Source organism: Narcine bancroftii, chromosome 8 (assembly GCF_036971445.1).
Source record: "Narcine bancroftii isolate sNarBan1 chromosome 8, sNarBan1.hap1, whole genome shotgun sequence".
Taxonomy (NCBI): Eukaryota; Metazoa; Chordata; class Chondrichthyes; order Torpediniformes; family Narcinidae; genus Narcine; species Narcine bancroftii.
In genome coordinates, this window is record NC_091476.1 from 24,306,604 (window position 1) to 24,333,279 (window position 26,676).

At 42.8% G+C, this 26,676-nt stretch overlaps 1 long non-coding RNA gene across 5 annotated transcripts in view; it reads left to right on the forward strand.

The window, feature by feature from the left end:
* Positions 1 to 26,676, forward strand: part of LOC138740497 (uncharacterized) — a 47,867-nt gene that overhangs the window by 1,263 nt on the left and 19,928 nt on the right. For 4 of the 5 annotated variants that reach the window (XR_011342957.1, XR_011342955.1, XR_011342956.1 and 1 more), the window contains exons 1-2: positions 10,194 to 10,241; positions 16,306 to 16,435. This is a non-coding gene — a long non-coding RNA (uncharacterized lncRNA). Of the gene's footprint in view, positions 1 to 10,193; positions 10,242 to 16,305; positions 16,436 to 26,676 lie in introns of those variants that run through there. The other variant, XR_011342954.1, reaches the window with a different exon arrangement.

The window sequence follows — 26,676 nt, forward strand, 5'->3', positions numbered from 1 at the left end:
CCCCCCCAACCCCCCACACCCCCCCCCACCACCCTAACCCCCCCCACCCTACCCCCCACCACCCTAACCCCCCACCACCCTAACCCCCCCACCACCCCTACCCCCACCCAACCCCCCACCACCCACACCCCCCCACCCAACCCCCACCACCCAACCCCCCACCACCCTAACCCCCCACCACCCTAACCCCCCACCACCCACCCCCCACCACCCCCCCCACCACCCTAACCCCCCCCCACCCTAACCCCCCACCACCCCACCCCCCACCACCCTAACCCCCCACCACCCAACCCCCACCCCACCACCCACCCACACCACCCTACCCCCCACCACCCACCCCCACCACCCCACCCCACCACCCCTACCCCCACCACCCCACCCCCCACCACCCCTACCAACCACCCACCCCCCCCCACCCACCCTACCCCCCACCCCCCTACCCCCCCCACCCTACCCCCACCACCCTACACCCCCCACCACCCTACCCCCACCACCCCTACCCTCCACCACCCCTACCCTCCACCACCCCTACCCACCACCCACCACCACACCCCTACCCCACCACCCACCCCCACCCTACCCTCCACCACCCCTACCCCCACCACCCACCCCCCTACCCCTACCCACCACCACCCCTACCCTCCACCCACCCACCCTACCCTCCCCACCCCTACCCTCCACCACCCCTACCCCTCCACCACCCCTACCCTCCACCACCCCTACCCTCCACCCACCCCTACCCTCCACCACCCCTACCCTCCCACCACCCCCTACCCTCCACCCACCCCTACCCTCCACCACCCCTACCCTCCACCACCCCTACCCTCCCCACCCACCCTCCACCACCCCTACCTCCACCAACCCCTACCCTCCACCACCCCTACCACCTCCACCACCCCTACCCTCCACCACCCCTACCCTCCACCACCCTCCACCCCCACCACCCCTACCCTCCACCACCCCTACCCTCCACCACCCCTACCCTCCACCACCCCTACCACCACCCCTACCCTCCACCACCCCTACCCTCCACCACCCCTACCCCCACCACCCCTCCCCCCCCACCCCCACCCCCCACCCACCCCACCCCTCCTCCACCACCCCTCCACCACCCCTACCCTCCACCACCCCTACCCTCCACCACCCCTACCCTCCACCACCCCTACCCTCCACCACCCCTACCTCCACCACCCTACCCTCACCACCCCTACCCTCCACCACCCCTACCCCCCACGCCCCCACCACCCACTACTACCCCCCACCACCCACTCAAGCAGGAATTCACGTGTGCATTTAATATTTTGAAACTGGGAGAAAGAAGAAAGGTCAGATTGTTTGCAAAGCTTTTCCCCTCTGGGGGAGGGGAGGGGAGGGGGCGTTGCGGGTTCCCCGAGAGTCGTTTGTACAAAGTCCATCGACGATGACCCTCGGCCGACAGTTAGTCGGACGTGACGGGCGACTGAGCTAGGCATTGAGCGCTTATTATTCCGCATCAGGGGTGCCCGAAACAAACAGAACATGTGCAAGGAGTGGCTTTCCTTTCTACCCCCTTCATTCTGCGTATTTGCAGCGCATCTCAAGACTGAACATGGAGAATTGGAGTGGAAATTCGGAACGCCCAGGACCCCACCTCCCTCCACTCCTCCTCCTCCCCGGTTCCCCCGGAATCCAATCGCGTCCCGCAACAAGCCCTTTCAACTAATGATTCAACGCAGGGCCTTGTTCCACAAGCAACTTGAGAAAGTTTTCAACTTAGATTTACGTCCCGTTTCAGCGTTACTCGAACTATCCCAGTTGGCAGAAATGCTTCACGATCCGTCCTAAAAGACGCCGGGGGAGGAAATTGGGAAGGAGCTCGAGTGATTCGTCTTGGTGCTTGTTCATGAGAACGGGGCGCGGCCGCGCTGCTAAGACCCCACCCTGTGCCCTCTTAACACTGTGTGTCCTGTCAGATGGGTCGAACAGCGAATTGAAACTAGGAAGCTATTATTCCGGGTACCTTTGCAAAGCTAATGGGATCCTGGCGGACGAAATTTTTGTTGTGGAAGTGGGCAAGCAAGACTGTGTTGCTCATCCCATTTAGCCTTGGTTACAATGAATGCAGCATTGAATTGGACTCTTTCAGCTCTCCTGGTGCATTTCTCCACCACGTTCCTCTCGGTGGAAAAGTGTGTCCCCCTGGTCTTTAAAATTCTCCCCTCTCACTTCAAGCATATGCTTCCTTGCTTAAGACTCCCCTGTCTTAGGGGAAAAAAAAAGATTCTGACTATCTAATTATCAACACCCCTGGCAATTTTGTAAATGTCACCTCTAGACAGTCCGGTGAAATAAAATGGCAACGTCAACAGTCTCTTCTTACAACTGCTGCTCTCTGTTCTGGGCAACATCCTGGTGACTCTTCCTCACTTACTCTATGGCTCCCGCATCCTTCTTGCAGGGTGGCATTCGGTGCATCTCCAGGTGTGGACTGGTCGATATTTTGTAGGCAAGCATAGCAAAAGCCTTCTCATTATTCTACCATGCCACCACCTTCTTGCAGCTATTGGACTTAGATAGCAAAATATCTGCATCAACACCAGAATTTGACCTCACACCTGTTTGTCTTAAATTCCATCTGCCACCATGATGCAAATTTTTCAAATTGATGGATGTCCTTCAGTATCTATGGGCAACCTTTTTTTGTTATTATTACTCCACTAATTTTTGTGGTCTGCTAATTAACTAATTATATCCCCTTCATTCTCAACCAAGTCATTACAACAAACAAAGGTCCCAGCACTGATCCCCGCGGTTACAGTTTTCCAGTTTAAAAGACGCCCATTTGTAATTATTCTCTGCTTCCCTTCACCCAGCCAATCGTGGATACAGTTGGCCACCATGCAGTGGAATTCTTTGCCATAACCTTTGGACTAGCCTGTCATGCAGGACCATGAGAATTCTGTAAGGACAGATTTTTGTAACTTGTACGAGTGTATGACAGGGTTGTTTGTCCCTGACCTACATTCCTTCATTTTCCATAATCAAACCTTGGTTGCCTAAATATAACATCTTTGCCTCTCACCCTTACAGTACATGCTGATTCTGAACTCTTAATATCTCGCTTTTAAACACCTTACTCTAACCAGATGTTCCCTCCCCCCCCCGCACCCCGACAGCTGCTATCTTTTTCAAGTCTTGTCCTATACTATTGAACCCCACCTTTTCATGGTTTATAGACCAACTCAAACAATTTTATCTTTCTCCATGACCATCTTGAAGCTTAGCAACCAATGGTCACTGTTCTCAATGTGGTCCTCCTTGAACTCTTCATTCACTCGTCTATACTCATTCACTAAAATCTGATTAAGTTCAATCCCTACCCTACAAGGACCCAACATGTACTGCTTCAGAAAATCCTCTTTAAATGCATTTTACAAGTTCCTCCTCATATATAGTCTTGCACTGTCAATCCCTGTCATTATTGGCAATGTTAAATCACCATACTACTACAACCCTTTTGCTTTTACACTCTTCTGTTCTTCATATCTGTTCTGATTCCCATTGACTATGTGGAGGCCTATAGTATATCTCTTTCAAAATGACTACCCATTTCTTATACCTAAGTTCCATCCATTGGCTGATCCCACTAGGATATCCTCTCAAAGTACTGCTGTAATGCTTTCCCTGATCAGCAATGCAACACCCTGTTCTTTCTATCACCCATTCTGTCATGTCTGAACCTTTTCTATACCCTGGAATACTGGGCTGTCAGACTTGCCTTTCCTTCACCCTATTTCCATTATTGCAACAATATTGCAATCACACATGATGATCAGTCTTCCTGTGAGGCTCCCTGTATTAAAATAAATGCAATTAAGTTGACCCAGCCCTTTTACGTTTCCCTTCCTGTCTGTCCACACCTTATGGGACTTGCTCGTTTTATTTTCGACATATGACTTGGTCTCCTTACCTGCTACACTGTCATTCTGGCTCCCACCACCCTTCCTCACTAGTTTATACTCCTGAGTAACACGAGCAAAACTACCTGCAGACAGTCAGTACATGGGAGTACATCTGAGGTTAGAACCTTAAGAGGCCCTGCTCTTCAACTTTCTAGTTAACTCCCTAAATTTGCAAGACTCCAAGCCTCTTCTTGCTTATGTCGTCAGGTCCATGACCTCTGGCTCCTCACCCTCCCCATTCAGAAGTTCTATACCCGACAGATCTTGGTGTCTACTTGTGAAGGATGTTAGTGGTCTGGTTGCATCTATAAACTGATGAACAGCTTTGCTGTCACTTTTTCTGATGCACATTTTTATAACTAGGTTGCTAAATCTCTGTTCAAATTTTAAGTTGAACACTGTCTGGATACCTGAATGGGGCTAAGTCTATAGTATCTGGGCGAGTATCTAATATCATATCTATTTAACCCCAATGCCCCCTGCCCCCTGTGCCGCATGGAGTGACCTTACCACATAATTAGAAAGCAGCGTGAACATGTATGAGCAGAAGACGAGATGGTACGATTGAGCTGGATTTGCCATTTATATCGAAAAGGCTGTGTTTGTAGTATGGGAAGGAGGATGGTATCTGATCACAGTCAGCTCTGAGAAAGTAAAATCCTGTTGCATGCGGAGTGTCTCAGCAGCAGAATAAACGTTAACTTCGCACTTGATAACATGGCATGGAGATAGAACATCAATGAGGAAAGGCTTACATTGGAGTAAAGTTTGTAATAAAGTTTTTGATTTTGTAAAATGGTAATAGAATTACAAATCAGATTAAAGTTGGCTATAAAGATATTTCTACAGTAGAAGTTCAAAAATCCAGATGCCAGAAATCCAGACCAGCTGGGAATCCAGACATTTCAAAAACTCTCAAACTTTTAAAATTTAGCAGGCTTTTGTGTGTGCGCGTGCATGCATAAGCAACACAGATTCACAGTGGCATTTTTCTTTTTCTTTAAAACTGTTCATTTTAATTAACGAAGCACCCTGTATTTGCTAATGAATAATCAAAATTTACCTGCTCATCTCTTCTTTATTCCTCCCTAAATTTGAACTTTAAAAGTACTGCCTGAGAATCTGGAAAATCCAAAATTTCCCAAGCAGTCCATATTTTCAGGCTTCTACTCTAGTAAGCTTTTGAACTACAGCCATCGTGATATGTTTTCAAACCAGAAATTATTTTAAAGCACTGTTAGGGGAAGTAGTGTGCTGCATGTCCATTTGGGATCCCATCTTTCGTTGTTCTTTAATGAGCGTGTACACTTGGATGTTTGATTTTCTTTGCTGCCTTTCCCTGTATGATTTCATGAGATGAAGGGCTCAGGCCCAAAGTGTTGGGAATATATCTTTGTCTCCTACGGATGCTGAAATGCTGAGTTCCTCCAGTATTTTGGTGTGTTTTTACTGCAATCATAGTGTCTGCTGACTTTCGTGTTTCACTCTTTCATGAGATTATGCCTGTTTTTGCAGCCAGGCCTTTCTTTACGCAGATCCATCAGCTAACTTTGGCTTTCCATGTGGTCGAAGGTAAACTCTGTTAGCTTTCAATTAAGCAATACTCCAAGTTCTTCACAAACAGCAGACTCCTTGCTTACCAATCTCTCAATAAAGCCAATTTTCAACCATCTCACAGTCATGAATCAATTGTTAACACATATCTTCAAAAATATCCAAGTTTCTGTGCCTGTACCTCTGGCAGGGTGGTTGCCTTTGGGGAAGAAGATTATAATTATTTTCTCACCATATAGCCTGAGTGTTTTTTTTTAAATGAATAAACCTAGCTGCAAAATAATTAAGCAAATGTAACAACATTCTTGCCATAGAATACTACAGCACAGGAACAGGCCCTTTGGACCTTCTAGTCTGTGCCTACCTATTTTTCTGCCTAGTTCCGCTGACCTGCACCCAGACTATATCCCTCCAAACCCATCTTGTCCATGTTCAAATTTACCTTAAATGTCAAAATTGATCCTGGCAGCTCAATCCACACTCCCACCACTCTCTGCCTAATGTTCCCTTTAAACTTTTCCCTTCACCCTAAACCCATGCCCTTGAGTTCTGATCTCACCTAATCTCAGTGGAAAAAATCTTGCATTTACTCTGACTATACTCATCATTTTGTACACCTCTGTCTAATCTCTCCACGTTCTTCTGTGCTCCAGGGAATAAAATCCTAACCTGTTTAACCTTCCCTTGTAAATTAGTTCAAGTCCTGGCAACATCCTTGTAAATCTCCTCTGCATTCTTTCAATCTTTTTTGATATCCTTCCTGCAGTCAGGTGACCAAAACTGTACACAATACAACAAATTTGGCCTCTCCAATATCTTAAACAACTTCACCATAACATCCAACTAAAATCGTCAATGCTCTGATTTATGAAGGGCAATTTGCCGAAAGCTCTGTTTACAATCCTGTCTACTGTGACACCACTTTCAGGGAATTATATATCTTTATTCCCAGATCCCTCCGTTCTACTTAGCACCTCAGTAGAGTTTACAATGAATGTACTACTTTGGTTTGTCTTTCTGAAGTGCAACACCTCACATTTGTCTGCATTAAATTCCATCCGCCATTTTGCAGGCCATTTTTCCAGCTGGCCCAGGTTCCTCTCCAAGCTTTCAAAGTCTTCCTCACTGTCCATGTCATCTCCAATCTTTGTGTCACATGCAAACATGCTGATCCAATTTACCATATTATCATCAAAATCATTGATATAGATGACAAACAATAATAGACACAGCACTGATCCTTAAGGTGCACAACTAGTCACAAGCTTCTAATCAGAGAGGCAATCATCCACTGCCGTTCTTTGGCTTTTCCATAAAGCCAATGTCGAATCCAGTTTACTGCCTCACCATGAATACCGAGCATTTGAATCTTACTGACTTATCTCCCATAAGGGACCTTGTCAAAGACCTTACTAAAGTCCATGTAGACAACATCCATGGTCTTTCCTTCATCAACTTTTCTGATAACCTCCTCAAAAAAACTCTATAAGATTGGTTAAACACAACCTTCCATGCACAAAGCCATGTTGACGATCCCTAATCAGTCCCTGTCCATCCAAATATTTGTATATGGATCTCTTTGAACACCTTCCAATAACTGACATCTGTATAATTTCATGGATTATTTTTGAAGCCTTTTTAATAAATGGAACCTCATGATTTACCCTCCTATCCTCTGGTACCACATCCATGGCTAAGAAAACTTTACATTTGACTGCCAGGCCTCTTGCAATTTCTACTTGAGCCCTCAAGGTCCGTGGAATATGTTGTCAGACCCTGGGGATTTATCCACCTTTATTTGCCTTAAGACAGCAGGTATTTCCTCTGCTTTAATCTCTATAGGTTCCATGACCTCACTGCTTGTTTGCCTCACTTACCTTGACTCTGTGCCAGCTTCCCGAGAAATATAGATTCAAAAAACCCATTTAAGATCTCTCCCTCTCTTTTGGCTCCATATATATCTGAACACTCTGATATACAAGTGGATTAATTTTATCCCTTGCTATCCTTTTGCTCTTAATATGCTTGTCGATGCCATTTGTTTTTTTTCCTCACTTGGTCTGCCAAAGCAACTTCTTGTCTCCTTTTAGCCCTCCTAATTTTTTTGGGGGGGAATTTTTTTGTACTCCTCAAGTACCTCATTTGCTCCTTGTTGCCTCTGCCTGCTGTACACCTCTCTTCTTAAACAGATCCCCAGTATCCTTTGAAAACCAAGGTTGCCCATGCCTGTTAACTTTTCCTTTAATCCTAACAGGAACATACAAACTCTGTGCTCTCAAAATTTCACCTTTAAAGGTCTTCCACTTACCTCGCACATCCTTGCCAGAAAACAACCTGTCCCAATCCATGCATTCTTCATCCTTTCTAATTTTCTCAAAATTGTCCTTTCTCCAATTGAGAATCTCAACCCGAGGGCCAGACCTATCCTTATACATAATTATCTTGAAGCTAATGGCATTATAATCACTGAACCCAAAGTGTTCTCCGACACATTCTTCCATCACCTTTCCTGTCTCATTCCCGAAGAGGAGATCCAATATTGCACTCTCACCAGTTAATACCTCTATATATCGATTTAGAAAACTTCCCTGAACAGATTTGGCAAATGCTTAATCCATTCAGCCTTTTAAAGAGTATGGGAATCCCAGTCAATATGTGGAAAGTTAAAGTCATCGACTGTCTCAACTTTGTTTCCTGCAGCTGTCTACTATCTTTCTGCAGAATTTCTCCTCAGAATCTTGCTGACTATTGGGTGGTCTATGATACAATCTCATTAATGTGGTCCTATCTTTCCCATGGGTGGCATGAATAGCATAGGGTTAGTGCAACACTGTTAAGAGCACCAACAGTCGGGACAGGGTTCAAATCCCGCGCTGTTACTAAGGAGTTTGTACATTCTCCCTGTATCTGTGTGGGTCTCCATAGGGTGCTCTGGCTTCTGGCTTCTCTCCGTTGTTTTTTAAAAAAAAACATACCGAGGTTTAGGTCAATTGAATGTAATTGGGCAGCATGGGTTCGTGGGTTGAAAGGGCCTGTAACTGTGCTGTATGTCTAAATTTTAGGGGTGGCATGGTTACCGTTAGAGGGGCCCGTTTAGTGGTTAGTGCAATGCTGATACAGCACCAGCGATCAAGACAGGGGTTCGAATCCCACGCTGTCTGGAATTAACTTTTACATTCCCCTTGTGTCTGCATAGATTTTTCCTGAGGGCTCTGGTTTCCTTCCACCATTCAAGACATACTGGGGGTTGTTGTGAAATTGCGTGTCATGGGCTCATGTGTTGAAATGGCCTGTTACTGTGCTGTATGTCTACTTTTAAAAATTCCTCAACTCCGTCCATATAGCCTAATATGATGAGTCCTCTGTTCTGTCCTGTCTGACCACTGCTGTGGACATTCTCCCTGACAAGGAATGCCATCCTTCCCCTTTTCAACCCTCTCCCCACCCCCCTCCCCCCACCATTATATCTGAAACACTGGAACCCTAGAACATTGAGTTACCGGTCCTGCCCCCCTACAACCAAGTTTTACTAATGGCCACAGTGTCAATATTCCATTTGCCAAATCATGCTCTAAGCTCATTTGCCTTTCTTACATTACTCCTAGAATTGTAATAGATACACCTCAGAACCGTGCACATCCTTTTGATTCCCTTTGACACTATGCACAAACACAGAATTCCTCTTGTCCTTACCCCACCAGCCTCCAAATCCAACACATTATCCTCTGTAACTTCCACCACTTGCAACAGGATCCCACCACTAGACACATCTTCTGCAGATTTCCATAGGGACTGCTCCCTCCATGCCTCCATCCATGAAATGTAGTTTTAACCCCCCCCCCCCCCCCCCCCACCAGCAGTACAAGGAAACTTTCCTGGAAGGGTATTCATCCTTCTTCAGTTCAGATGCAAACTGTCCCACCATCCCTTTACTTTTGAAGTGGTCCTCATACTTTGCTCATTGTACTTTTTTCATATAATTGAGGGGTGTGAAATTATCTGGTTTATGCTGAATTTCTCTCACCCATTGTTAGAGTCTTATTTAAAAGGTGGTACATTTGCTAATGCTTGTCTTACAATATCAATTTTAAAAATTTTAATGTGAAAAGATTTAGATATATAGCAAGGTAACAGGCCCTTATGGCCCACGAGCCTGTGCCATAAGGGCCTGTTACCTTGCTATATATCTACACCAAATTGACCTACAACCCTGGTATGCTTTTGAATGGTGGAAGGAAACCTATGCAGATACAGGGAGAACGAACAAACTCCTTAGAGTCAGCACAGGATTCGAACTCCAGTCCCGAGCGCTGTAGCTGTGACAGTATTGCTCTAACCACTACACTAACTGTGCTGTCCAAACAAACTTTTCCCAACTCATGTTTGTCCGAGCCAATTATTATTTTTTTTTGGTGTTCCCAGAGGCACTGCAATAATGGGTCAAATCGTGGAGTGGATGGAGCAACCCCCTATTCCATTTCCCTGTTCATCTGATGTAACCAGCCACCTTAGAATTGATGTAGGAATGAAACTACCATTATCGAGAACAGCCATAGCAAAGCAAAATTAAAATTGTAATCGTGGTGTGGTTACTACTGCTATACTGTAAGTGATGGCTTGCCAGATAGCTGAGAATATGTTCTTTATCTCTTTTTGATTTTCCCAACTTTTTTGTCTCTCTATGTTCTTCCACATTACATCCAGATATCACACTGTCTGCAGCTTGAACCATCTCTCCAGTCCCAGGTGAGGACTTGACTTTTGTCATATTAAATGCATGCAGTTATTGCAATTTAAGTGAGTATTTGTAGGTTATTTGAAAATAGATATCGTCACTGCAGGAGGAAATCTAGCCATCATGCATCTTTTACAGGAGTGGCCAACTCTTAGCCCCCTGCTTTACTCACTTTACACCTACAACTGTGTAGCTTGCTACAACAATAATACATCTACAAATTTGCTGACGATACCATGATAGTGGGTTGAATAAAGGTAGGGGAAGATTCAGCATACAGGATGAAGATTGAAAACCTGACTGAATGGTGCACTAACAACAACCTTCCACTCAATGTCACCAAAACTAAAGCTGACTGTTGACTTCAGGAAAGGAAAGCCAGAGGTTTGCAATCCAGTGATCATTGGGGGATCAGATGTGAAGAGGGCAAGCAAATTTAGATTCTTGGGAGTCACTATCTATGAGGATCTTTCCTGGACCCAATGGCATCATGAAGAAAGCACGTCAGTGCCTCTACTTTCTCAGGAGTTTGCAGAGGTTTGTTATGAATCCAGAAACCCTGGCATATTTCTACAGAGGTTTGGTGGAAAGTATGCTGATGAGCTGCATCACAGTCTGGTATGGGGACACCAATATCCCTGAGCGTAAAGCCCTCCAAAATGTAGTGGACACAGCCCAGGACATCACAGGCAAAACCCTCCCCACTAAAGAGTGCCTCTACAGGGGACGCTGCTGTCGGAGGGCAGCAACAATCATCAAGGACCCAAACCACCCAGCTTTGTTCTCGCTGCTGCCATCAGGAAAGAGGTATAGGTGCCACATGACCTGCACCAGAAGGTTCAGGAATAGCTGCTACCCCTCCACCATCAGACTCCTCAACAACAAATTCAATCAGGGACTCATTTAAGGACTCGTACTTGAGCCCTTCTTTCATTTTCTTTGTTCTATCTGTGTTGCACTATCAGTTTGTTTTCATTCTTTTATTTCTTTACATGTTTACGCTGTGTACAGTTTATTTTTTGCACTAAAATATAGTGGTAATTCTGCTGTGTCTGTAGAAAAAAGGAATCTCAGGGTTGTATGTGATGTCATGTAATGTACTCTGACAAGAAATCTGAGTAATCTGAATCTGAGTGGTGAATAGCAAATTGGAGTATCATTTTTGTTTACAGTTGCAAGTACTTTTACTTTCCCCAACTCGTGTTTGTCTGAGCCAATTGTGACATCCATTGTAATCAAGCACCACTAGGATGGAAACTACCATTATCAAGCTAGTCTCAACATTTTTTTGGCTATGGCCCCCTTAGGAATCGGCTCAGTTTATGGCCCCCCGCCCCCTTTCCCTGTGAAACTGTCATGTCTTGGTTCCTTCTGTACTTCTACTGACCCTTTTAAAAAAAAAACTAAAATATTTGTGTTATGTGAAGGGAAAAAGAAAATAAGGATTTTACTTTAATATGCTGTGCCTCCTCACCTCCCCTGGGTGGGTGGGGGCATAGAATCTCTGTTGAGTTTGGGTCTTCAACATCCTATCATTTCCATGAATTATTAAAAAGTTCAATATAACATCATGATTTAAAACTTGCATGTATTCTAATTATGTTTTTCCCCTTATCAACAGGAATAGATGAAATATCGAAGGTGTATAAGGTTTATATCAGGAGTGCATGTTATAAATGATCAGTATTGTGTCATCATTAAATAAGTGATACCAGCACCCAAGCTCCATTTCCCATATCGAGGAAAGATCAGTTGTCACTCTCCAAAACAGATCATACACAACTATATATTAAGTTGGTGTTGATCACTCTTTTATTATGGTTTCAGTCTTGTGTAGTGACAGACATAAGAATTTTATGCATTTTCTATTGTACAAAAAGCCATAATACCACCCATGTGAAAATTCTTTGTCAAATCAATTTGTGAGATCCAACAAACAAAATAATTACCGATTTTTATCCTTCCAGGTTGAGTTGTGTCTGGGGAATATATTTAGTGGAATATAACAATGGTAGAGTAAAATTTTGCAAGTTTGTCTCTGTTACGATTGTAATGGAGCTATTTGCGTTGATAAAGTAATAAAATTACTGAGGAAGAGCAGTTGAACATTATGAGTATTGGTTTAAGGATGATTATTATTTTTATCCCTGGTGAGATATTGATACCAGCATCAAAAAATGCACCTAGTGGTAACTTTAGATAAATAAATGGATTTTGCAGTTCATGTTTTGCAGAATTACTTTTTTGCAAAATGTATACCTAACCCATCATTCTTTATAATGATGGCTGTTGAAGTGCACACGTGCCATTACTGAACATGAATAGACATGGTCCTCGTGAATGAATTGCCGGATGGCACTTACTGTATAGTTCAGTCACAGAACAGTATACAGGAGGACATTTCGTGCCTGTAGAATCCTAACCAGCAGAGAATTAATGCCTTCATAAGAATGAGGAGGAGATGTGGGAAAATAAAGAGGAGGAAAATAAAATGTCCCATCATATCACCATAGCAACATGGAAACACAAATCACATGATCATTTGAAACAGCTCGGTAACTCATAATCGATTGCAAGTACTTTTTGCAGCACATATATAAGGGTAAAGTCAAAATCATTTAATAATCATCAAAATTTGAACTATATACACTATGTAATATGAGACTTAATTCTAGGTCTCCAGATTTTGTTTTAAATGTTATATATTAATGAAAATAATTTAAGGATTTTCTTTATTAGTTAAAATTCAAATTATTTTCATACTTTCAAACAACCTGTAATACTGGTCCTGAGATGAATTTTGCATCTCTCCATTAATTTTTAAAAAAAGATAAATGAGAGTTAACGAGTTGTGAACTCACAACAAAATGATTTTTTTTATGCTGGCTTGTTTTAAATCTGTTTACCCAGATACCCAATAAAACAACATTGCATTGATTAATGCTTTATCACAGTATTAACCAACTTTACTAACATTTCTCAATGAATTAGAGCAAGTTGTTAATAAGGATAGACTTTTTGTGCAAGGAATTTAAATGCTTTAATTTTGTTTTCTAGTGTCCAGTTCATCCTAATGTTTCAATCATAATATAGTGCCCAAAAAATATTTCTGAAACTGATTGGGGCTCCTCTCTCAAAGAAAAACTAGCTCTTAATAATAATGGAGGCTCAAATTGACCAGTATTTTAAAGGTCAGGTATATTACCCTTCTATTCCGAGACACAATTTTGTACAACTCTTTGTCAAACAAACTTCTAGTTAACTGATCTAGACTGGGATCCACATTACCCGAGTTCATCAGGAATCCATGAGAAACCAATGGCCAGCAAAATATAAACTGTGACAGACGGTATTTCAATGGAGACAGCCTTCAAGGGTCCTGAGGCAAGGGTTCTGATCGTGAAGAACATCATGATTTGATTTTGAGACTAGTGCAGTCTTATGGTTGCTAGGCAAACCTTGAACACCAAAAGGAGATGGTGGTACTGGCTGAAAAAAAGTGGTGAAACAACTAACAATCTTTCACCACCACTTGTGTTATTCAGTCTTTCCTAGATCTGTCCTATCAAACACATTCTTTTTGTTTTCTCACGGCACTCCCATCCCTTTCACATAAGCTTCAAGAATTTGTGGTTTAAGTTTCTCATTAGAGTTGAGCTCATAATCTAAATCAGCCATTCTCAGTGGGGGGTCCTATGCCCCCCTCCTCCTCAGGGGCCACAGCACATTTAAATAAAAGCCTTGTTTTCTTTTCACCTTATATTATAATATGAATATATTTAAAGTTTTTAATGTATTTTGGAAGGAGAGAAGTGTGGAAGAAACCAAGTAAATGCGACTGCTTCACCGTAAACTTTGATCAGAGTCCAAAGGGGGCCTTAGCCAAAAAATGGTTAAGAATAGCTGATCTAAATTAATTCTCCAGTCGGAATCAAAGAGCATTATTGGTATTATCACCCATTAAAAGGATGTTAATTTGAGGACTAGTAGCCTATTCCAGATGAGTGTTAAATATCCTGTGGCATTAAGGTTTCCATGGAGGCCCAGGATAAATCTGTGACCAATACACCGGACATTTTCCATTGAATTTGCTCATTTAGTTGCAAATTGTGTAGATCAATGGAAATATTCTGTGTGAACTATAAACAAAATGCACAGCAGACAAGACACCATCTGCAGAAGGAGAAATACAGTTAATATTTCAGGTTGAATGTTTTGGGATCTTCTGATGAATTATGAAGTATTGATTGAGATTGCAACAAGATCTGCTTGGCTATAAAAGTAAAGCTTGGCACAACTATGGCCAATCCAAGCCTCACTGTAATCTGAGGACTTGTAATCTTTTTGAAAGCTGATCGAAAACATCTTCATCCAGGAGCCTGACCTAGCCTGGGCATAGAGGACATGTCGAAGGGATGAGAATTTATTGTCATAGATATGTACAATATACACCAGAATTCTAACTTGTTGCAGCTACACAGGTACATAAGATACATCAACTGCAATAGTATAAATTAAATTACCACACTATACCAAGATAGATAAATGAATGCTTACAGGGGTGCGCACAGATCTTTTGGTGGTCCTGCTTCATTATAGGATTAGAATAGTATGGGGAGGTTTCAGAGCATGGAAGCTGTTGGGGAATAAAAAACTGTTCTTGAATTGCAGATGCTGGACTTCGGGATTCTGTTCCTTCTGCTTGAAGGTAGCATTGAGAAGAGATTGTGGGCAGGGTGAAAGGGATCCTTTATGATGCTGGCTGAATTAGCGTTACACATAAGATGCGGCCATGATGGACTTGGTTGAGTTTGCCACTTTCTGCATCTTTCTGCATTCCCAGGCTCTCAAGTCTCCAAACCAGGCATTGATGCAATACAGTCCACAGTACATCAGTAGACGTTCAAATGGCAAATGTGGTATTGTCAAGTCATTATTTGGTGCATATTTCTTTTCTCTTTCATCATTGTTCATTTACAAAAATAACCAATTACTACTCCAATCCCATCAATAATGGCACAGTATTGTACATGACTATGGAAACACTGAGAGGAAACAGATTTGGCACTGACAGAGAAATCGGCTTCCATATCCCATTTCACCTTTTGTCAAGAGCAGTCCTTAATGATAACCACTTACTGATTGGGGCTGTATTATGCCCTCACAGTGATAACTTTTTGGTAACTTTTTGTGTGCAAGTCTGAAATATCTTATAGTTTTACCCTGTCCATTCTTTTATGCAAGGCTAATTGGGTAGCAAGCATCAGAATACATGTGTCTGTAACATTGCATCTACATCCACCTTTGCATTTTGCACAGATTTGGTGACATGACCAGCCATGTCTCCCTTTTGATTATATTTACCTGATTGGCAATCATTTATAGTCATGCTATACATGTTTGTTAGGATTTATGTTTAATATATTAAGATTGGATATTGCACATGTGGATGCTTTCAAACCAATGTTACCCTGCCATTTGCTTTTTCTTGCCACCATTTATTTTTTCTGTGAGATTATCTAAGAAACTGGCATAACAACCAATATAAAAAGGCAGCCCATTGCTTGTTATGCAATTACCGTTGCACAGTAGGGTGATCAGGGCAAAAGGTGTAGTATTCTCCTTCAGGACTTGCACACAAAATGTGTCAAGTGTGAGTATCTGACACAGTGATTGGTTATAGGTTGAGAAGAGTGGGAACTGAACTGACCCGTATGGAGATACATTTGCAACTAATGGACTTTTGCAGTACACAGGCTCTACATATATGTATATAATTTGAACATAATACAAGTAGGACATGGGATCCAGATTCCCAGATACCTTGATCCTCCTGTCAGCAACCTTTGTTTTTCATGTCTTATGCTTAATTTTTGTGCATCAATAACATTGTCCCAGCATGATGACCATAGGCTAGAGTTTGTAAAGGAGAGACAAGTGCCCAATTCATGCTTTTTCTGCCATAGCTTGAGAAGGAAAAGATGAAAAAAAAGGAGAGAGATTTTCCAAGAAGCAGAGGTAATGTTATTTTCGGAAGGTTTTTGGATAATGCTTACTGTTATATGATTTCTGCAGTAGGTTGGGAAGGAAGAGAAACAGAATATTAATGGCTGGAACCTTTCTTCCGTAACTGCCACATTCAGTGGCCTCCTGCTCACGATTTGAAAATTCTTTCCACAGAAGGGCCAAAATTGGAGTTTTGGAGGTAGGTAGTTATGTACTTTTATTTAAGGCATAAAATAGGTATTGATTCAAGATTATCTTATTGTCATGAATCAAGATTATTTCATTGTCATTGGCCTAAAAGTGTCTAGTGTGGAATGAAATTCGGCTCAATGCTGGGGATTGATGGCCTCGACCCCTAGTACAATCCCCGGCATCTGCAGACGCCAGCGTTGCAATCAGGTAAGTATAGAATGGGCAATTGCATTCTAGGACAAAAATGACACAGGTTTTTGCATGAGTGCAGGAATGTGAAGGAAGAAGAGATTAAAATGAAAGTATAAACTTTGCCGTGGGAAAGTTGCAGCGGGAGAGAGAGAAAATAAATAGCAGTAGCGGATCATTTTTAAACAGTGGGAAAGTTGGTAGTGCTATAGTGCACAATTTATAAATACTGTGGGAAAAAGCGATGGTGGACTTGACATCCCAGAATGCCATGTGGCAGAGAAACCCCTCCATGAGTGCTCTGTCCTTGCAGCCAAGCATACAGCATGGAATTCTGGGAGGGCAGGTCTGCCATTGCTTTTTCCCCACAATATTTATAAATTGTGTACGCTAGTGCTACCAACTTTCCCACACTTGAAAAATTGTCCGCTATTGGTATTTGTTGCTAGCACTTTCCCCCAGTCCCTTATAGAGGTTTATCTAGGTCAGCACAACAATGGGGGCTGAAGGGCTCATTCTGTGCTGAACATAAAGCTTAATTATGTTATAATTAGGCATGATTAATTTTGTTCAATTATAAGATCATAATACATTGTTCAGGATTTAGGGCAAGTCCACCATCGCTTGTTGCGTCAGGACGTCACCTGTAGGAGGTAGAACAGTTCTAACCTCTGGGATGACTCCTTGGAAGTGTGAATGTGTGCAGTGTCCCAGTTAAGAGTGGTCAAGTGTGAACAGCAAAAATGCCATTGCTATTCCAGGACACTGAATGGTCGATTTAATGGGACGCAAAAGGGGCTATTGAGTGTCCATGGATTCGTTCCCAGTGCTCCTGTGGCCTATGCTGTCTTCAGTTTAAAAGATCAGCAACTTGAGCTGCAGATGCAGACCTCTGACATGATCAGGATGCCTTCAGTGCCCTTGGCACTGTCTTACAGCCTGGTTCCAATACCTAATACCTCTTCTGCCATCCTCCAGCAGACTCCAGCAGTCCACAGCCTGGTGTGAGTTCTTTGACCGCAGTCACCAACAGTCTGCTGCCGGTGTGTTCTTAAGCCTCAGTGCTCCTCGATGGTCACCATTCCGTTGGTTGTCTCTTCTGCTTCTCCTTCCCTCTACTTCCATGGAGTCTGCAACCACTGCCATACTAGGCACTTCCATCTCAGTCGCAGAATTTTAAAATAAACCCGCAGTCACCGAATTTTAAAATAAATAACTAACGGCTCCTTTAACGGCCGTTTCAAGCCTGTTTGGAGCCAACACCAGTCAGACTGGGTGGTTGGACCCTGTGGGGGAGCACTGTGTCTCCGCTCCCTGCTCCCCTTCGGTCTACCCCAGTGGCAGTGCTTCCGTTATAGCAGTTTCGGCAGTGGCACCATTTCTGAATGTTGAAAAGTCTGGAGAAGGTAAATGTGGCAAAGTTGTTTCCTATGGTGGGGGAAGTCAAGGACAAGAGGATTGAAGGGCGCCCATGTAAAACAGAGATGTGGAGGAATATCTTTAGCCGGAGAGCGGTGAACCTCTGGAATTTGCTACCACGGGTGGGTGTTGAGGACAAGACTCAAGGCAGAGATGTAAAGGTATCTGTAAAGGGTTATGGGGAGAAGACAGGGGAGTTGGGCTCAATGGGAGAATGGATCAGCTCATGATGGAATGGTGGAGTGGACTTGATGGGCCAAGTGGCCTGATTATGCTCCTCTATCTTATGGGCTTCTCATACTTAATGGAAGTCTGGAAGTCAAGAGACACAAATGAAAGAAAATTAAGCAGGTTGAAGGAAAGTTACTGGAACACATGGAAGGCATGGATGATCCCTTCACAACTTAGTAATATGTTAAACATTTCTTCCACTATGCTACCTTGTTGGTGATTTTTATGTGGCCACCAACAGTCCCTTCTGCTTGCACAATTGTTTTTGCTATTTGACCAATTCCTGATTACAGAGCTGCATGATAAAGGCAGATTGAGATGTCATATGTCATTATATTTTAATACAGTAAAATCACAGGTATACGGCACCTACAGGGATTGTGGATGCCGGGTATGTGAATTTTCCATTGCCTGATACACACTCTTACAATGCCTAACCAATATGGGTGGCACGGTTAGCGTAGCGGTTAGTGCAATGCCTTTACAGAGCTAGCGATCGGACCTGGACCGAGGTTTGAAACCTGTGGTGTCTGTAAAGAGTTTGTATGTTCTCCCTGTGTTCTGTGTTTTTTTTTCTAGTGGCTCCATTTTCCTCCCACTGTTCAAAACGTACCGAGGGTGTAGGTTAATGGGATGTAAAATTAGGCGGCACGGACTTGAGGGCCAAAATGGCCTGCTCCCGTGTTGTATGTCTAAAGTTAATACACCTACATTAAGAATAAACAGTTTAAAAGACAAAAGACCATGCAAAATGTAGACATTTGAAAAAAACTATCAGAATAGCACCTAATAGCCTGAATACACCTGGGATTGTCTGATCTCGGAAAGTAAGCAGGCACAGGACTGGTCAGTACTTGGAGGGGAGATCACCTAGGAACACCAGAAGCTGTAGGTTTCTGTGAGGGGCACTGTACAAAGTGGCGACTCTGTCTGCCTTACGGTAGACAAAAGTTAAAAGAATTTTATATATCTTACATTTTAAATGTAGTATTACATGACAATAATGGAACCTTTACCTTTAATTATGTAAAGTTCACTTTAACCAGGTAATTCTCATAAATTTCAAAATTTAAATTGAAACACCGGTCGCTGGTGCTGTGACAGGATTTTACTACTACTACACTAACCGTGTTGCCATCACAATTATCCCCATCCGACTCCACCGGGTTTACAGATAGATCCTTACTAATGAACTTTATCAATTTATTTATTTATTTATATTCCTGGGTTGGGGGGTGGGGGGGAGTTGGACGGTTGCTTGAATTCAGGATACTGTGGATTTTACTACATTTCAGCAATATGCCTCGGGCCTTGGATCACAGCTCCGAAAATAATATTAATTTTAAAGAACTAGAGACTGGGAGTAAGTCCATTTTTGTATATTTTTAAATGTCAAATTTATCTTCATTTTTTGAAGAATATTTGAACACATTTGTTAGAGTACTGGATCTTTAATGAAACTGGTCTGACTGTCTTCAGTTGAGCAGGGACATTCGTGTGGCTTTTTCATAGCTTATAGTTTGCTTGCATGTGGGCTGAAACTGCAGATAAATGATATTCCTGATGCACCATCAATAACTTCAAAGACTAGAAGTTGTAGAGAAACATCGGCTTCTATTCATGCACAGAACGGTGGTAAGTCCATGCTGGTTGACTGTCGGGAGTCAGTGGGAGGATCCTCAAGCATAGTCAGCAAGGGGCGTGTCCTAACACATCAAAACATGTAGACAGTGGTTTACCACCTTCACCCCTTGTTTTAGAAAGAGTCTGGAGGAGTGAAGTGATTTAAATGATGAGTCTTTCGGGGGGGCGGGGTGGTCTGGTCTGTTGCTGCGACTGTCATAGTACTAGCTGTGGTTCAGGTGTTTAATTTGGGTTTGTCTGGGACACCTCTATGTTGTTCTTGTTGGCATTGGCTTGGTGGATGCGTGACGCCAGATCTGAAATGTCATTCACTGGGCAGGGGTAACATGCCATGACACTGGTGCATCATGAATAGCGGTAGATGAAGCGGGTGCAGGGTGGTTGACAGTGGCCTCAGGGACTCCTGAGGGTGCCAGGATCTGAACGGAGACCATGTACTTGTGCCCATTGGGTTATGTCAAGTAAGTGTATTGGGAGTTGGCATGAAGGAGTTGGATCCTTTTGACCAATGGGTCAGACTTATGGCTCCTCAGGTGCTTCCAGAGTAGGACTGGCCTCAGGGACATTAGCCAGGAAAGCAGCGTGGTCTGTGAAGCAGACTTCCTGGGGAAGGAAAACATCCTTTCATGTTGAGTGTCATGTTGGTACGTAAGAGCGAGCTGATTGGGTGCAGCACATCAAGGTTGTCATCTTTCCAATGGGAGACTGGTAGGCCTCTAGACCTCAGGGCTAGGAGGATGACCTTCCAGATGGTGTTCTCCCTTTCCACCTGCCTGTTCCCTCGGGGGTTTTAGCTGGTGGTCCTGTTGCCAGCAAGTTCTGAAGCAGCTCATCACTCATAAAAGAGGACATTTGGTCGCTATGAATGTTGCAGGGGTGCCCGAATAGGGTGAAGAGATTGCGCAAGGTCTTGATGACTGTGGCAATGGTCATGTCCGGGAAGGGGATGGCGAATGGGAAGTGTGAGTATTCATCAATGATATTGAGGAAGTACACGTTGCGGTCAGAGGAGGGGAGGGGCCCCTTGAAATCAGTGCTTACCTCTTGAAAGAATCACCAGCTTTGGCCACTAAGAGCCCAACTTTGCTGAAAACCTAATATTTCATGTTGTGTAATCAGTGTAGTTATAGTCATTGATAATCGGTTAGTTCTAATGGGGGGGGGGGGGGGGACAGTACCATTGACAAGACCAATACTGGATTCCAGAAAGCGATACCACTCTTAAGATCTGCAAAGGCAAGAGATTGCCAGTGTCAATTAAAGAGTGTTTTCGAAGCCTTCTTGAATAAACATTACATCCTCATTGGAACGTTGGAATTTCATGACCATTTCCTATAGTATGGAAAGAGTATTTAGAATGTCACTGAGAACCTCCAGTTCCTTCTTCAAGAGCGTGGGGCTCCTGAGCAGTTAGTCGAAGGGGCACTATATTTTTCAAACTACTCAATAATGTGCCCCGTCAAGCACATTCTACTTCACCTGTGGCAGACTCTTTCAGCCACTGTACAGCCCAAGGAATGGCAATGGAAGGAAATTGTCAATAATGATAATTAAGGATGGATCTTTACTTCCCTTGGACCATTGAAGATTATCGCCAGAATTCTAAACGACATGCTTAAAAGAACCTGTGGATTGGAATCTAATTCTGATACTGCTGATCATCTGAACAAGAGTTTAATGGCCAATGTAGACTTTTACCGACATGCTTACAGAAAGAAACAGAAGTATTAAAATGCTATTAGTGTAAATCAGAGCACAGGTGTTCTCCTTGCAGGAGTGCATCGATTGGCAAGATTGACAGGTGAGGGAAAAGAAGACTTGCTTTTCTTTAATGCTTTACATCAATGTTGGAGAGCACTAAGTGCTTTATATTTACTGAAATAGTTCAGAAAGTCTATTCATTTAAAATGCAGGAATCATGAGAGCTAATTTGTACTCATTGAATTTCCACGGACAAAATTTTATTGTGACCAGAACTCACTATTCAGGTGGTATTTGAGGGATAAATTTTAGGTAGGGCACTTGGAATGACTCTCCTCCCGTTTGAAAAAAATGTTATTGGTTCTGGATGTCCTCTTGAGAGAACAGAAGGATTCATTTTATCATGTCATGTGGAATGGTGCTGCAGTCCCTCGGTACTGTCAGCCTAGATTTCAGTGTTCAGATCTCGGAGTAGAACAATATCTTGGCTCATTTAAAATAATGAAGTTGCTCCAAAAGTTGATGAAAATTTCGCAAGTTAACAGTGGCACATTAACAATACAGGTTCTTTGGCACAGAAATTGAACTGTTTCAGATCTCTTGCTTACTTTATTATTTGTGATTTTGGGATATCAAACTAAACAAATGGAGGCACAGTAACCAGGGCAGTGCAGTAGTTCTTATTTCAGTGGAAAGTACAAATATTTGACTAGTGGTTGACAAATTTAAAATAAAACCAATACCAATTCACCGAATTTAGAACAACAGTGTGAATAAACATGGAAGGATAGATTTGAGACATAATATTACAGTGATATCAGGAATGTATAAAAACAGAAAATAAAACTTTGGGTGCAATTTCAAATTCAACTGTACTTGCAAAGTGAGGGGGACAGAAATTGAACATAGTGAAAGGAAACTTCAGGATTGCTATTAAGAATGAATCAGAATTTTATTGTCATGAATAAGCCATGAAATTCGGAGCGTTTGCATCAACATCATAGTGCAGACATTCATATCATAACCATCTTACAACATTATTATAAAAAGTATAAAAATAATGGCACACAAAAAGTAAGGCAGTGTCTTTGATTCATTGGTTATTTAGGAATTTGGTGACAGCAGGGAAGAAGCCGTCCTTGTGCCATTGAGTGCTCATCTTTAGACTCCTGTACCTTTTTCCCCGATGGAAACAGAGTGAAGAGGGCATGGCCTAGGTGGTGGGGGTCTTTGAGGATAGAGGCTGCTTTTTTAAGACACCTCCTCATGTAGATGTCCTCAATGGAGTGAAATCTAGTGCCTGTGATGTCACAGGCTGAGTAACAACCCTCGGGAGTTTATTCTTGTCCTGAAGGTTGGTGCCTCCATGCCAGGCAGAATGCTCTCCATGGTATACCTCTGGAAGTTTACAAGAGTCTTCAGTGACATACTAAATCTCACAAAATATAGCCGCTGGCGAGCCTTCTTTGTGATTGCATCAATGTGGAGGCTCCAGGACAGATCCTCAGAGATGTCAACACCCAAGGATTTGAAGTTCTTGACCTTCTCCGCGATTGAGCTCTTGATGAGGACTGGGTTGTGTTCCCCTGACTTCCTCCTGAAGTCCACAATCGTCACTTTGGTTTCGCTGATGTTGAGCACATGCTATTGTTATTACACCATTCAACGAGCTGATCTATCTCCCTCCTGTTCGCTTCCTCATTGCCATTTGTGATTCTGCCGACAACTGTGGTATCTTTGACAAACTTGTAGATAGCATTGGAATTGTGCCTGTGTGTATAACGAGTAGAGCAGTGGGATAAGCACGCATTCTTGAGGTGTGCTGTGTTGATGATCAGTGAGGAAAAGATATTGCTTCTAATTTGTACATTGTGGTCTTCTGATGAGAACGTCAAGGATCCAGTTGCAGAGGCCAAGACTTTGTAGCTTCTTAACCAGCACTGAGGGAATAATGGTATTGAAGGCTGAGCTGTAGTCGATGAAGAACAGCCATATGTATGAATTTCCATTTTCGACATGATCCAGAGCTGAGTGGAGAGCCAGCGATATTGCATCGGGTGTGGAGTGATTGTTGATGATGGGCGTTCTGTAGGTCCAGAACTTTGGTTATGTTCATGTTAATTCTGGCCATGATGAACCTCTCAAAGCATTTCATCAAATTACTGCAACTGGGCAGTAGTCGTTACGGCAGCTCATACCACTCTTCTTGGCTGATTGATGCCCTTTTGAAGCAGGTGGGAACCTCTGACCGCAGCAATGAGAGATTGAAAATGTCCGTGAACACTCTGGCTAGTTGGTTGGTGTGGATTTTCAGTACTTTCCAGGTACGACGTTAGGGCCTGACAGCTTGCAAGGGTTCACCCTTCTGAATGATGTTCTGATGTCGCCCTCAGAGACAGATATCACAGGGTCATCAACCTTTTCTAATAGGCACTGTTTGGTTCTTCTTCTCAAAGGAGGCCTAGCAGGTGTTCAGCTCATCGGGTAATGAAGCATCATGGCCATCTATAGTGTTCACCCTTGCTTTGTCGGCTGTAATGGCCTGCACTCCCTGCCATAGCATGTTTCTGTCTCTAGCTCTGTGTTAAATAAGGAAAAAAAGGGCTTTCAAAGAATAAAGAAAGGTAATGTGACAGAGGAAAATGACCTATGCATGGCTCAGCGTATCCCTCATCCTTTTTAAATATTGTGACAGACTGGTTATGCCAGTTTTTTTTTTCCTGTTGGGACCTCTTTAGAATAAAATAGTGGATGATAGGCCATTCAAAGACCCTTGTACCTAACTATGGCCTGAGTTCATCCGCGATGCCTGTCAGACTTCTTGCATTAAGATAGCAGACTGGCATCACTGTGGAACTGTATCACAGAGCAAAGGTTAATATTTCCACAAGTGGGAAGGACATTGGAGAGGAAGAGCAAAAATAATAAAATAAACATATCATTCACAAAAACATAAAACACTTTCGAGCATTCAGTGATTCATTTCATATTTCTTGAATTCTCTCTACATCTTGAAATAAAATGACTTCAACTAGTTGTAATTAAAATCCGACAATAATCACCCCATTATGATTTGCTCGTCAAATAAGAAGATAGCCTCTTGGTGCGATGGGCAATGTGAACAACATGTTTAAAATATTTGAATTGCTTAAAATTATTTGACATCTTTAAAATTGTTGAAGGCCAGTGTATTTTGCAAATTGAACCTGATTTTAAAAACAGAATCTCAGCATTTGGACAGTTATGCCAGATGTATAGTTGGCACGAGCAAATGGCAATGGGTCTTTCGCCTGAAAAATAAATAATGATTTAATACAATTAAAAAATGATGTAAACCCTCATCAGGTCAGGCAGCATCTGTGGAAAGAGAAATGATTAGTATTTAAAGCATGAGACTGTTAGACCTATCAAAAGAGAGAAAATGTTTGGCTTTCATAGCAGAGAAAGAGGAGGAGGTATGGATAGAACAAAGGGAATATCTCTGAGAGGGTGAGTCCAAACAGCAGCGAGAAACAATTTATGATGATTTGTGTGTTTATGTGTTACTAATAGAAGGGCCATGGGACATGCCCAACAAAGGTAATGACTCCACTATTGTCACGTAATACTACACTTAGAATATAACATACATGAAATTCTTTAACCTTTGTCTACTGTAAGGCAGATAGAGAGTCGCCACATTGTCCAGCACCCCTCACTGAAACCCACAGCACCTGGTGTTTCTTGGTGGTCTCCCCACCAATACTGACCAGGCCTGAGCCTGCTTAGCTTCCGAGATCAGACCAGACTGTTCTAATAGACAGAGAAACACTGAGAAAGCCTCTGATGGATGATAGGCCAAAAATAACCATTGTGCTATAGTTATAAAAAAAGTGAATTACTTAAACGTGGAGAATTTGATGCTGACTAGCAGACTGCAAGATGCCCATAGAGAAGATAACTGGCACAGGAGCACAGTGAATAGAATGACTGCCTCACATGCTGGAGACCCAAATTCAACCCTGACTTCTGATGCCATTTGTGTGGAGTTTCTCCCTGTGACCACATAGATTTCTTTTGGACGCTCCAGTTTTCTCCCACATCTTAAGGATGTGTTGGTTGGCAGGTTAATTGGCTACTATAAATTGCCCCTAGTGTGGGTGAGTGGTAGAATCTGGGAAGTGTTGTGAGATTTTAGGAAGATTAAAATATGGGGTTAATTTAGGATTAGTTCACATGGATGATTGATGGTCAGCATGGACTCCGTGAGCCAAAGGACCTGCTTCTGTGCTCTATTTTGCTCTGACCCTGACTCACTGAGGTGTTGTTCCTCAAACTCGCATTGACCCTCATTGTGCAGTGTGCAGGAGACCACACAGATAGGTCAGAGAGAGAATAGGATAAAGAATTAAAGTGGCAGTTGGCAGGGAGCCCAGTTTAATAAAACCTAGTGGCTTGCTAGGCCATTTCAGAGGGCAGTTAAGAGAAAACTCCATTATGGGATTGTAGGTCATTAAAATCAGAATAGGTGGAAAGGTGTTTCTTTCACTTCAAGACTTTAATGAGCTGGTTCGGTTTTATGATGGTCCAACTACCTCATGGTCACTGGTGATAAAGAATATTTGAATTATCCTATGCCATGCGGAATTATTCCAGACAGAAATATGAATTGGAAAAATCATATGTCTATTTGTGCTGACTTTTAATTAAAATTAGAGTCAAGGAATTTCACCGTCACTGAGTTATTTATTCTGCTGCCTACTAGAAGCTAGGGGAGAGAGGTTTTCTTAATCTGGGACATCATGACTGAGGAAGCAGAGCAACCAAGTTAATAGCATGTGTGGTGCCTTAAGCTAGTAGCGACACAATGTAATCGACAGTGCCAAAGCAGGTTCAGTAATGTGAAAGGAAGCAAAGGAAAGCTGAAGTCATCACAATCCTGGCAACACTACCAGAACAAGTAATCCAATGAGCAGAAAGGGGCAAAATTTAAAAGAGAGAAATGATCTGCTGACATGTAAAGAACAACAGGGGATGCATTATGCTTTGGGGAAGGTGGGGGAATTCACAAGTATACACCAATAG